Raw genomic sequence first — 14,193 nt, 5'->3', positions numbered from 1 at the left:
TTTGTAAAAAACAGGTTCTCATTGGGGTGAGAAAAAAAAACTTCTTAATTTGAGTTGTGGTAATTTTAGTAATTTTAGTTCTTAATTTTAGTTGGGGTAAGAAAAAAAAACTTCTTAATTTTATGCAAAAAAACTGCAAGCTAACCGGTATTGTATCAAGTATAAAATTAATTAAAATGTTTGAAAAATAAATTGAAATTTCGAGCAAACACTAACATTTTATTGTTGCTAAACGTTAAATTTTGTTATAAGGATTGCAGTTCTTCTATCTGTTTTTTGCTCTTAATTCAATAAGTATTTGATTTAAATTAAATATAATTATAATTTGATATTTTATTACGAGATATATGTTTTTATATATATATATTCATATATATGAATCTTTTTAGATTTTTTCATGTTATTTTTAAATTTTTTGTTCGCGCAATTCAAGTTATATATGTTTGTAGTTTGCATATATGTTTATACTATGTTCAAAGTTAAAAAGTTTTTGATAAATATATGTATGTGTTATGTAATTATTTTATAAATGTGTCATTAAAATAGTATAAAATGTATCTATTGTGTATATAAATATTATATGAGGTGTTTGTATATGTTATATAAAGTTGAATAAATGTATTGTGTTTTATAGTTATTATGTATGTTTATATTATGTTGTTTCCATGTTTTCAAAGTGTGCGACTTGGCAAACGTGTTGAGCATGTTGAGAAAAATCATTTTGCCGTATATACATTTTGTTTATATCTCAATTTGAATTTTTAGAACCATGAAGTACAAACATGATTTGTTTTCTAAAAGCTAACATGAAATAACAATATTTAACAACTACTACTCTCTTATCGTGACATCTTATCTCTATCAGATATATTGATTTTCGATTCATGTTTGATTTTTTTCTTTGTATTTATTTATCAATTACATTTTTTCATTTCAGATTTATCATATCATGGATTTATGCGATATAAAAGAACAAATGTATGTAAATTTTTATGAATTTTTTCTAGGCTTTTCTAAATGTGTTTCTTATTCACATTTTATTTCACAAGCAAGGTCTGCAAGCAAATTTAAGCTGAAAATTTTTTTTAGCTTTTAAGGAGAATTGGCGTTATTCTTTGTTTTATTTAATTTGTTTAAATATAGTAGTTTTAAAAAATAAATGTTTGTTTGTTCTTGGTTTTTTACTTATCTTTTTTCAGATTCTTATAAACTAGGCAACTCAGCTAAGCAAGTTTTGTTTTATTTTTTAGTGCTATTGGAAAGAGCTGAAAGTTATTTTTTAGAGTGATTGAAAAGAACTGAAGTGTTTTTTAGTTACTTCACACGGTGTAAGTGATACTGGTTTGAGTAAGTTTACTATTTTGTTTTATTTTATATTGGATTTATTTTATATTTGATATATATTATATTAGATATATATTTTGTGTATTTAACATGATTACTTTAGAGTAAAATATACTGACTGACATTGCTTCAATATTTTATACAAGATTGTGCATTTATTATTTTTGTTCATTAAGGTAAAAATAATTTTGTGCATTGTAGATTCTTTGTTAATTAAAAATAATTGATGTAAATAGATATTGTTTAATATTTTTGATAAACGACTTATGTATGTAAACATTGAAAAAGATATGGATTTCAATAAATCTTAAGTTTAAATAAAGTCTTTGATTAGGAAAGATCACAATTTGTAAGATTCTTTTACGTTCATTTGTTCAACTGTAACAATAGTAAGATTACTGGTAATATGATAACAGTGAAATTGAAATAGATAGTATTAGGTTCAACAAAGTTATTAATGTAAAATGCTAATAGGCAACTTTAAAATAGTTGTCAAATGAAAAAAAGAGATCTTGGCAGGATAAAATTAATCGTTGATGAAATGTAAGAAATGTAACTCGAAGTGCAGAAAACTTACTTGACAGAATTCAGTGTCAAGCAGTGTTAATGTCTGTTAACTTGATTTTACTTTAGACACTTCAGAACAAAGCAAAGTATGAGTTTAACTATTTATAGTAACAATTAACACTTTTAAATCTAAATAATTTTTTTTTTTTTTTGTAATTTTTATCATAATTGTGTTCTTTTTTTAATTTTTTTTTTTAGTTTGTCTATCCTTTGTCATCTTTTGATTAGTTAGCTAACTGTTGAAACATGGTTTTAGTTTTTGTAAATTTAGTATGATATGAAATTTACTCTATTAATCGTTAGTCAACAGTTAGAGAGAAGCTGGAGCCTAATTAAGAAATGCTGGAAATTAGCTTTGAATCAAGCTAAAAATAATTTTGTTTACTGGTAACATAATAAAACCAGTTACTAGTATTTATTCCGTGCTTTTTTACATTTGTTAACATGCTGCTTTGGAAACACTTTCTTTCTCTCTCTCTCTAAAATGAGTGGGAAATTTAATAAAACTTATGTAATTACTGAGCTCTTATATATTTCTTAATACCACAAATGATAATGACCATTTATAAGAAATATTTTACGAGTTGCTTGCTATTTTATGATATAGTTGCTCAAATTGTTTAACTATAATTGTCCCTTGATTGTTCAAATATTGTAATAATTAAAATCTTTTTAGTCCAAGTATTTAAGTTAAAAAAGCACGGAATAAAAACTAGTAACTGGTTTTATTATGTTACCAGTAAACAAAATTATTTTTAGCTTGATTCAAAGCTAATTTCCAGCATTTCTTAATTAGGCTCCAGCTTCTCTCTAACTGTTGACTAACGATTAATAGAGTAAATTTCATATCATACTAAATTTACAAAAACTAAAACCATGTTTCAACAGTTAGCTAACTAATCAAAAGATGACAAAGGATAGACAAACTAAAAAAAAAAATTAAAAAAAGAACACAATTATGATAGAAATTACAAAAAAAAAAAAAAATTATTTAGATTTAAAAGTGTTAATTGTTACTATAAATAGTTAAACTCATACTTTGCTTTGTTCTGAAGTGTCTAAAGTAAAATCAAGTTAACAGACATTAACACTGCTTGACACTGAATTCTGTCAAGTAAGTTTTCTGCACTTCGAGTTACATTTCTTACATTTCATCAACGATTAATTTTATCCTGCCAAGATCTCTTTTTTTCATTTGACAACTATTTTAAAGTTGCCTATTAGCATTTTACATTAATAACTTTGTTGAACCTAATACTATCTATTTCAATTTCACTGTTATCATATTACCAGTAATCTTACTATTGTTACAGTTGAACAAATGAACGTAAAAGAATCTTACAAATTGTGATCTTTCCTAATCAAAGACTTTATTTAAACTTAAGATTTATTGAAATCCATATCTTTTTCAATGTTTACATACATAAGTCGTTTATCAAAAATATTAAACAATATCTATTTACATCAATTATTTTTAATTAACAAAGAATCTACAATGCACAAAATTATTTTTACCTTAATGAACAAAAATAATAAATGCACAATCTTGTATAAAATATTGAAGCAATGTCAGTCAGTATATTTTACTCTAAAGTAATCATGTTAAATACACAAAATATATATCTAATATAATATATATCAAATATAAAATAAATCCAATATAAAATAAAACAAAATAGTAAACTTACTCAAACCAGTATCACTTACACCGTGTGAAGTAACTAAAAAACACTTCAGTTCTTTTCAATCACTCTAAAAAATAACTTTCAGCTCTTTCCAATAGCACTAAAAAATAAAACAAAACTTGCTTAGCTGAGTTGCCTAGTTTATAAGAATCTGAAAAAAGATAAGTAAAAAACCAAGAACAAACAAACATTTATTTTTTAAAACTACTATATTTAAACAAATTAAATAAAACAAAGAATAACGCCAATTCTCCTTAAAAGCTAAAAAAAATTTTCAGCTTAAATTTGCTTGCAGACCTTGCTTGTGAAATAAAATGTGAATAAGAAACACATTTAGAAAAGCCTAGAAAAAATTCATAAAAATTTACATACATTTGTTCTTTTATATCGCATAAATCCATGATATGATAAATCTGAAATGAAAAAATGTAATTGATAAATAAATACAAAGAAAAAAATCAAACATGAATCGAAAATCAATATATCTGATAGAGATAAGATGTCACGATAAGAGAGTAGTAGTTGTTAAATATTGTTATTTCATGTTAGCTTTTAGAAAACAAATCATGTTTGTACTTCATGGTTCTAAAAATTCAAATTGAGATATAAACAAAATGTATATACGGCAAAATGATTTTTCTCAACATGCTCAACACGTTTGCCAAGTCGCACACTTTGAAAACATGGAAACAACATAATATAAACATACATAATAACTATAAAACACAATACATTTATTCAACTTTATATAACATATACAAACACCTCATATAATATTTATATACACAATAGATACATTTTATACTATTTTAATGACACATTTATAAAATAATTACATAACACATACATATATTTATCAAAAACTTTTTAACTTTGAACATAGTATAAACATATATGCAAACTACAAACATATATAACTTGAATTGCGCGAACAAAAAATTTAAAAATAACATGAAAAAATCTAAAAAGATTCATATATATGAATATATATATATAAAAACATATATCTCGTAATAAAATATCAAATTATAATTATATTTAATTTAAATCAAATACTTATTGAATTAAGAGCAAAAAACAGATAGAAGAACTGCAATCCTTATAACAAAATTTAACGTTTAGCAACAATAAAATGTTAGTGTTTGCTCGAAATTTTAATTTATTTTTCTAAATTTTTTAAAACAGTACGAAAAAAAGGTAATAGCATAACAGAAATGTTAATAAAATAATAGTCAACATAATATAATAAGCAAGGTATTAAATGATAGGATTTATAATATATTTGAATTATATTAATTTAGGACTTAATAAATAAAATAAAGATAATCAGAAAATAAGAATATAATAAAAAATAAGAATAAAACAAAATAAATTTAAAAGTAGTAATAAATATTTTTATGATAAAGTTTTAATAACTTTTTTAGTACAAAAAAGTACTGTAACTGTATTTGAGATATGCGATGCTGCTTTAGCAGAACGATATCTCTTCATACAACTTTTCATGTATTCCTGACTATTCCTTTTCATTCCAGACAAACTTTTTACTAAATTTCTCAAATGGAAACATTTTTATTTAAATTTTGCTTTCACAATTTCAGTTTAAGCATGCGCTTTAAAGCAAAGATTTTCGTTTTTCTGTTATATGTTGATATTTGATCAAAATCTCGGGTACGATATCGTATCCGATTTTGATCAAATATTAAATAATACGTATTTTCGATAAATAAGTGGTATTGAACTCGAATTCGAAACTTAAAACTAAATGCGTATTTTTCTGGTATCAACGGCGGTATGTTATACGTGATCAATACTCCGAGTATTTACAATACTAGATATGCCGACTGGGAGGAGGAGCGAAAGAAACGCGAAAAGAACGTCATTATATATGGAATTAAAGTGTCGAGCAAAACTGAGAGGAACGATAAAATTTAAGAAGACAAGAAAGCAATTGAGGACTTACTAAAAACAATAGGAAAAGAAAATGTTAAACCGATACATTTAAGGAGATTCAAATCAAATTAACGCTGCCAAACCAGGCCCGATTCTACTCCAGTTATCCGAAGGCGAAAGAAATCCTCTCTTACTCGCGTCAAAAAAGCTAAGAGAAAAACAAGATTTTAAAGAAGTCTATATATGCCCAGACTTGACAGAGGCCGAGAGACTACAGGACTTTGAGTTGAGGAAGAAACGAAACGACTTAAATTCGAAGCTTGACGCCAACTCGCCCTTTCGATATGCGATTCGTGGAAACGAGATTGTGCGATTTAAAAAACAACTATAGAGAAAAAAAAATGAAAGCGAAAAAAAGCGAAAATTTATCGTTTTTATCCTGTATATATTTGAACGCCACTTCACTAAACAACAAGTTTGAGGAATTTAAAGTATTGTGTCACCTGAATGAATTAAACATAATCGGAGTAACGGAAATATGGTTTAGTGAAACTTCAATTACGTGTGTGGAAAATTTTTGCTTATATCGTTGCGACAGAAAAGATGGCCGCGTGGGCGGAGGAGTTTGTATTTACGTGAATAGCGAAATAACGTCTTATGAAGTAAATGAAAAATGGCTATTGACGACTGACTTATAACAAATCTGGGCTGTACTAGTTTTTGGGAACGACAAATATTTGGTAGGATGCATATACCGACCAAACGATATGGTAGATATGGAACTGTTCAGAAATGTTTTCAGAACTGCAAGAGAATATGTGGACAAACGGGGTTTTAAAGATTTTTTAATAATGGGTAACTTTAATTTTCCGAAAATTGAATGGTCAGATGGAACAGTTCATGCAATAAATTCCAGTGAACACTCGATCGAACATCATTTCTCGGAAATAAAAAACGGCGAATTTCAAATTCAGCACGTCGCGATACCTACTTTTCAACTAAACGAATCAACGTACGAGAATACATTGGATTTACTGTTCACAGTAAACGAACAAAAATTATTTCAAGTTGAGACAAATGCGGTATGAGGGCATATAAGCAAAGGACATCTTGTAATTTGCTTTAAATATGCACTCAATCACCATGAGACAAAAATTGTAGCTAGCAATCGGAAATATATTTTAAAAAAAGCTGACTTCGCAGGAATGAACAAATTTTTAACAAATACAGACTGGGTAAACATTTTTGATGCAATTAATGTCCAGGAGATGTACGACACGCTCATTTTTTATGTTAACAAAGCTTGTCAAAATTATATACCGTGTCACAGCTTGAAAAACAGGACTCGTAAAAGAATTTTTTGGATTGACAATGAATTAAAAGAACTTGTGAAGAACAAAAGACGAATGAGACATTTAAACTGTTGCACAAATTGGAAAAACAAAAATATGGTAAACGAAAACAAAGCATTGTGTAAAACAGTTAAAATTGAAACGAGTAAAGCCAGAAAAAAATACGAACGCGAACTGGTCTACAAATCGATTAGAAACAAGAGATACTATTTAAATATGTGAACGATCAACAAAATGTAAAGAGCTCAATTAAAGCGATAAAAAACGTCGAAGGAAATGTTACAAATACGACTAGTGAGATTGTTGACATTTTAAACGAAAATTTTCAAAACTCTTTCACTAGAGAGGGCAACCAAGTATTACCAGAATTCGGATCGAGATGTGGGGGTAAATATTTAGATTTTGACGAGAGTGCAATTAATTACAGTGACGTAGTAACAAGATTAAGCAAATTATCCATTGAGAAATCATGTGGAGTTGATCATTTGAGTACTATCATTTTAAAAAATTACGCTGAAGGACTAGCAATGCCAATCACATTGATATTTATGTCTTCGATTGATAAGAGCGAACTACCTAAGCAATGGAAATTTGCGAACATTACCCCAATCTTTAAGAACAAAGGCAGTAAGCTAGAAGCGAATAATTATCGACCAGTATCACTGACTTCTGTGCCGTGTAAAATTCTGGAGAGCATAATAAAAGACTCACTTTTAGCACGTTTTACGAACAATAAATTTTTATCGAAGTGTCAACATGGATTTGTTAAATCTAGATCATGCACGACAAATCTCATGGAAACTGTGGATTATTTAACAGAAAATATCGCAATGTATCGTCCGGTAGGTGTGGTTTATTTAGACTTTGCGAAAGCTTTCGACGAAGTGCCGCACAAAAGACTCGTTTTAAAATTAAAAGCGTATGGAATTACAGGAAAGCTGCTAAAGGGGTTAGAGGAATTTTTAAAAGATAGAAAGCAACGCGTAGTCAACGGTGATACTGTTTCGAGCTGTCGCGATATCTACAGCGGAGTTCCGCAGGGATCGGTAATTGGCCCGATATTGTTTGTTTTATTCATATATGACCTGCCGGATAGAATACAAAATGTAGCCAAGCTCTATGCAGATGACACCAAAATAATGATTGATGTGAACTCAATAGAGAAAATAAACAGTCTTCAACGAGATATAAACAGTGCTTGGGACTGGTCTAAAGAATGGTTAGTGAAATTTAATAAAGAAAAATGCGAAATAATACATTATGGAAGTAACAATCCAAAACACGATTATTCTATGGATAATGTTGTCCTAGGACAAACTACTATTCAAAAAGATCTAGGCGTATTATTCTCAGCAAACATGAAATGGAGACAGCAAGTTATATCTTGCAGCTCGAAGGCAAATAAAATGCTGGGAATGATTAAAAACACATTTGTGAAACTGGATGTGCAGACTCTTAAAGTCTTATACGTGACGTTTGTTCGCCCAATAATTGAATTCGCGGTTCCAGTGTGGTCCCCTCAGCTTAAAGGAGAAATAGAACTGCTCGAGAAAGTTCAACACAGGGCTACGAGACTTAATCCAACTTTGGTAAAAATGAAATACGAGGAAAGACTGGAGATTCTTGGCCTCAGCCCATTATGTGAACGCAGACTTCGTGGAGATTTGATCCAGACTTATAAGTTATTAAATAAGATTGAAAATGTGGACTTTTTAAACGGTTTCAAGCCTAATGATTTTCAATTATCTAGAGGAAACGGTGTCAGGTTTGAACGCGAAAAAACAAAATGCAACTTAAGACACTCATTCTTTACTAACAGAATAACAAAACCATGGAACAAACTACCTAAAGATGTAGTTAATGCAAAATCAGTAAACAGTTTTAAAGCACAATTAGACAATTGGCTCCTTTTAAATAAAATTAATACTGACACGGCTGTCTAAGTGTGTTATTAATACACACACTCGTCGTCTTCGGGCGGCTACAGCATCAACTACTACTACTACTACTACACATGCATAAATCTATGGCGCAAAATTTGATGCTTAAATAATAAAATTTATTTTTTTATAAAGAAAAATATGTAAGCTAATCGTCCGTTTCATTTTTGTTTGAAAAATTCTTGATATGAGCATACTCAAATTACCAGAGGTGGAAAAAGTAAAAAAAAAATTGTACTTAAGTAAAAGTACTGTTACTTAAGTGAAATTTTACTCAAATACAAGTAAAAGTTATCGATCGAAAAGTTTACTCAAGTAAAAGTTACCGGTCGACAAGTTTACTCAAGTAAAATTAAAAAGTAGCCAATTAAAAATGTACTCTGTAAATATAAAAATGTACAGAGTTAAAGTTACTGCATTACTTTTTTAACAAATAACAAAGCTGTCCAATAAAAAAACAAAATAATGTAGTCTATTCTTTTATATATATGTGAATAAATTTAAACTATAAACTTTTGTTAAGTAAATAAGAGTCCGGCACCGCTGAATAGACGCTTACAAGAAGCAGGGGCAGGAAGACCAGTGTTCAGTTTAAGAGAAAGGTTTTTGATGCGTGAAAATTAGTTCAAGAAATCCATTTTTTTCGAATTTCAAACAAGGTACTCATCAACCTTCCCTGTACATTGTGATCTTCTTGATTTCATTTATGAGAAGAAATCTTCTTCATCTGATGAATGTTGCCCAAACTGCTCCACTTCGGCTATCAGATCAATGTTTTGTCTCGCATAGACCAAACCTGTTTAAAAACGAAACAATTCATATTATATTTTTTACAATGCAAAGATTCATTTTACTCTACTTAATGTAATTAGCAACAATGGATAATTAAGTTGTAAAAAAGTAGACAAAAAAGATTACAATATGACATAAAAAAAAAGGAAATCATACCTGCTCTTATAATTTCATTCCTTTCAGTTCTGGGTCTTGCATCATTCTACCAAAACGTTTTTAGACTTCATCCTGAATTGCTTCAAATGCAAATTTATAGACATTTCTTGCACAAAAAGGTGTGGAATAAATATTTATATAATAAGAGAAGAGGAACTTCAAGCTATTATTTCTATCAGTATTATTTTATACTAATTTAATTACACTGATTAAATTATATATAAAAAAGCTTACATTTTTACTTTGAATTCTCCACGCACATTTCTGATAGCTTCTGGGCTTTTTACTTGTATGATCCTTAAGATTCTCTCCACAGCCATGTATGTCGAGTTCCACCTAATCTGATTCGGCCTGATAAGCTGGAGCTTGCATTTCTCTTTTTCAGTTTCTGCTGCCAAGTATGACCGATCTGTCATGTTCCACATTGCTTGGCAAAACAACTACTCAATTTTAGTAACGTGAGTAATTGTAATTCGTTTTTTTCCACCTCTGCAAATTACCCAATATTTTTCATTAAAACTGCCTAGTTTAAATTTGTGAAATTGCAGTGGTTTTATTTTCTTTTTGAATAAAAACAAAACACAGAAAAAAAATTTTCATGTGTTTATAATACTATATCCCTTTCTGTAATCTAAATTCAAAATATTTTTAATTTTATTGTTTAAAGGTTTGAGTTAATAAAATTGAAAAAATAACGAACTAATTTTTTTTGCATAAAACATAGAAGTATTGTTTCAATAAAAAGTGGTATAAAATTTGATCTTTTCATGCCTTTTGGTCGATTATTAGACGCATTAAACAATACAAACTCTTTTTTAATAAATAATAACATATTTTTAGTTAGTGAAGCCACAACAGTGTCAGATAAATATTTATAAAGTTCATAAATTCTCCTCTTCTTTGGCAACAATTCCTTAGATTCTGGAGTAGTACTCTTCTTATTTGACTCAATTGATGGACTATTTTCAATTGAGAATATATCTTTCAAAAAAAGTCTTTTGTGTAGATCTTTTACACCACCATCAGTTTATTTAGTAGGTATACCAAATATACCAAGAATATCTGATCAAGATTTAAATTAAAATCTTTCATCTTTTTTATAACCATTTTAAATGCTTTCTTTGGTGACATAGAACCATTAATCCAGGAGATTAAGCTTGTCTTTTCGAAAAATGCAAATTTAAACATATATACCTATGATTTTTCTTTAATGTCCATTCATCTAAAGAATTTTTCTCCAACTTAAAAATTGGAATAAGATTAACTGCAACAAGTCTGGCAAAAACAGCCTTAGGTTAATCAATCTTGTTTCTAAGACAACAGCAGTAATTGAAATCTGACTACTCTTTTTCTTAACTGATTTTTGTTTCTTTAACTCCAAAAGTTTTATAATTTTATGACTTTCAATGTTTTTAAGATGATAAATCATCAAGCTTGGGCTGCTGGTTGAAATGTTGAAGAGCAATATTTGCACTTGACAATTGAACCATTTGAATGAATGCTTTCAAACTTAATAAAGCTTTGCCGTTGGTTCGATCCGCTGATTTTCTATTTTCAGAATCTTATTTAAATCTATGTCTTCTAAAAAAAATTAAAAGTAAATTTATTATGTTGTTTATATTCATAATGAAAAAATATGTCGCCACTACTCAGTCAAAGAAGCGTCAAATTGACTTTGTTGGCTGAACAAGCGAGAATAAAATGTAAACAAAATGCGTGAACACAGATGAAAAGAAAGACAGAAAAAATTTACATTCTTTTTTTTTTTTAACTGTTTTGTGAGCAAAATTTATTATTATTTGAATTTTTAAAAAAACAAAATACACTTCAAACAAATTCAAATTAAAAAAATTATTTAATTATTTATTAATTAGTTATTTATTTGATAACAGCCCTACTCATATTATCAAGTGGTTTGGGTTATATGATCATTTTTGCTACTTTTTAAAACCTCTGTGTTTTTAAGATATAATTTCGGTTGCCCAAATATTTATGTAGATTATGAGTAGTAATTCCTAAAAAATGTTTATTCGCAAAAATTTTGGATTCAGCATATTTATTTTTAAAAATAGGGGAGAGTGGGGAGAAGTGGGAAACGTAAATATATTTTTAGGGTAACTGCAATATCTTTTTTATTTAATCTATAAACTGAACCAAACAAGTTTTTACAAATAAACCTTCTTTTTAGGCACCGATTCAACCCTCTTTGATTTCCTGCCAATTATAACTAAGTATATAAATTTTTGCTTTTAGAAAAACCGTGCCATTTGGGTAAAGTGGGACAAGTGTTAGTAGAAGTGGGACAAATATATTTAAAACAACATTTTAACACAAATTATTAAATAGAAAATGATAAAATCAAAAAATCACTTAACCGACATAAAGTTCAAGAGCTTTCACCAGTAGAAATAATCAAGCGTAAACAGGAAAAAGGATGGCATAAATATCTATTTTTTCTGTCCCATTTCACCCCAATGTAAACACTTTTTTGAAGTCCATTTCAAAATTTGGGCTTCCAGCGCATGCAGGTAAACAAAGCAATTTCTACTAAATAGAGGGGAAGAAATTTAATTGTTTAAATTAAATAACAGTATTTAGGCACCACTCGTATTTAGAAATTTCAGGCTGTCCCACTTCTCCCGCGTTCCACTTCTCCCCACTCTCTCCAATTTTAATTTTTATTTAAGGTGTTCATAATACCCTAATCTACCCTAAATTCATAAACAGGTTGTTTTTTTTTTCAACATATATTTCGCTGTTCAAACAATTGAAAAATAAAAATAAACGTTTTTAAGCACAAAAAAAGTTTTTATAAAATAAAAATAAATAAACAGTATATATAAACAGACAGGGAAATTGATCAAAGAAGATATGGAAAACCGAAGTCATCGCAATCTTCTTATAGAACACCTATCAGGGCTTTTAAAATGTGTATAGTAAAGTAAAATTATATTATAAAATTTATATAAAACTCTGTTAAATAATGAAAAAATAAGCATCTCCTTTATAGAGTAAAATGTGGTAGTTTTGTCACTTTACAAATTTCGCCACCAATTAGTTTATATCCACTTTCCTAACTTTAACTTTACTCAGGAATATAATTCAAATTTCTATTAGAAGAAAAGCAAGCTTCTTATCAAATTATGTCAAAAAAAATCTTCTTTTTGTGAAAACCTAATAAGAAAATTAATTGACAAAAATAATCTATAAAAAACAGGAAATTTAAAATTCGCATAAAAATCAAATTTTTATTTCCATTCAAAATTTAAAAGACAAAAAATATTGGAAATTTTTCAAAGAATCTTTGTATTGTTTTTTTCTTTCTAATTTTGATCGGTTCTAAAGTTATTACGGAAATACTAAATAAGGGAATTTCGCCACTTATTTATATTAAATAAAAATGCGCTTTGATTGGATAATTAATATTATTTCTCTGCTTCTTTTTTTAGTAATTAAAACATTTCAAACAACTCATGTATTATAATTTGTGTTGTAATAATGTATCCTACCTTCAGGACCGTCTTTACGGCTTCCAAATAACCTACATTTCTTTAAAAAAAAAAGAAAAAAATAGGTAAAAAAGGTGGAGGAGGGACATGCACTAATACCTCTCGGTATCGATGGTCATGCACCCACTTATTGAATATTGTTAGATTTCTTATATTTTACTGATTGTAAATGTGTTTTTAAGATTTATAATTTATAATAAAAAATTTATGTTGTAAATAACATAGATGGCAAAATTCTCCGAAATTAGATTTTATTGGGGTAACTTCGCCACCCCTTTTTTTATGTTCTAATTATTTAAAAAAAATTAAAGTTTGTAAAGTTTATAAAAATATTATTAACAATTGAAAAAATTCAGTTTTCATTTTTAGTTCTCAAGTTATTTAAATTGAAAGAATTAATGGCGAAATTACCCCATCTTACTCTCTATCTATAAATAAAGCAATATCAAAAATAAATCATAATAGGGGAGATGGGGGCGCATTGATCGCCGGGGCATTATGATCTTTTGGCTTTTACTCGTTCATTTTTGCCTTACTAGAAGTGAGGTTGCAATTTAATTAACCATTATGCTTCCCTAATTGATTATTCGTAATATTTTTTCATAAGGTTATAAGCGTCAAAAAAAATAAAGAAAATATTGTTTTTCGTCATAAAAAGTGATTTTTTTAAATCGTACTATAATTCAAATATATTTTTATTTAGATGTCTGTATGGGTTAACAACAATTTTATTTTAAATTTGTAAGTGTTAGGTGTATAATATAATATATAATTTTTATTTGGCTGCAATTTTTACAGTAGATATTGCTATTAATATGTTACCTATACCTATTGGGGTACATTGATCTTTGACTATGCGGGCCCATTGATCGGAGGACCAAAGTGCCCCATAGAAGACGAAGTGCCCCATGTTTTTGTTTATAAGCAATACAGTTAAACGAATGGAATTGTATTTATA

The 14,193-nt window shown here is 28.0% G+C and overlaps 2 long non-coding RNA genes across 2 annotated transcripts; one reads left to right on the top strand and one right to left on the bottom strand.

The window, feature by feature from the left end:
- Positions 1–546: 546 nt before the first annotated feature.
- On the top strand, positions 547–1,347 carry LOC136074786 (uncharacterized). The gene is made up of 2 exons (XR_010635436.1): positions 547–978; positions 1,251–1,347. It is a non-coding gene; the product is annotated as an uncharacterized LOC136074786 (long non-coding RNA).
- A 2,252-nt stretch (positions 1,348–3,599) lies between these two features.
- On the bottom strand, positions 3,600–4,400 carry LOC136074785 (uncharacterized). Its single transcript, XR_010635435.1, has 2 exons — positions 3,969–4,400; positions 3,600–3,696 (listed from the first exon to the last, which is right to left on the bottom strand). It is a non-coding gene; the product is annotated as an uncharacterized LOC136074785 (long non-coding RNA).
- Between the last annotated feature and the right edge of the window lie 9,793 nt (positions 4,401–14,193).

Source organism: Hydra vulgaris, chromosome 01 (assembly GCF_038396675.1).
Source record: "Hydra vulgaris chromosome 01, alternate assembly HydraT2T_AEP".
Taxonomy (NCBI): Eukaryota; Metazoa; Cnidaria; class Hydrozoa; order Anthoathecata; family Hydridae; genus Hydra; species Hydra vulgaris.
The sequence above is the reverse complement of the archived record's forward strand: the minus strand, read 5'-3'. Positions and strand labels throughout refer to the sequence as shown.